The sequence below is a fragment of the Buceros rhinoceros genome, unplaced genomic scaffold (assembly GCF_000710305.1).
Source record: "Buceros rhinoceros silvestris isolate BGI_N320 unplaced genomic scaffold, ASM71030v1 scaffold42742, whole genome shotgun sequence".
NCBI lineage: Eukaryota > Metazoa > Chordata > Aves > Bucerotiformes > Bucerotidae > Buceros > Buceros rhinoceros.
The window spans coordinates 1-585 of NW_010399075.1; positions in this window are offsets into that span (position 1 = coordinate 1).

The window sequence follows — 585 nt, forward strand, 5'->3', positions numbered from 1 at the left end:
GTGCCTAACCTGCAGTTTGTCTCTTCTTTCTCAACCCCTGCATCATTCCCTCCATTTTGTGGGCGCCGTTCTGTGCAGCTGCTTTCTGAGCCAGCTTGGAGAGCTGGTACAGTGGAAGAGTCACCTGGCCAGAAAAAAAAAAAACAAACCAACATAAAGTTGAGGTACCTGTGTGATCTCTCAAACAGCTCTGCTATCCCCAGGGAAGGGATGCTTAGGCGGGGGAAAACAATTGTGGGTAGGGGAAGGAAGCAGGGGATAACGGCCACGGAAGAGAGGTCCATGTTATCACAGCTTCTGTGAGATGCAGAAAACCCAGTCAGGCCCCGGGAGCCCATTCCTCTGTGAATCTACAGAAGCAGAATACAACACCCTGATGCATCAGTAAGAGGTGAAGGTTAAGCAGCACCTCAGTGTAGCTGAGCCGAGCCTTTGATGGGGTAAGCTTTACACCTACTCTGCACATTTGTGAGCAGCTACACAGCGCAGCTGAACAGCTCCGGGCTCCAGGTGCCAGCCCCACGTTGCTGCACTGCTCTCTGCGGAGTGGCTGTGGCAAAGGGGGCTGGCAGCCCCCTGCGCCTG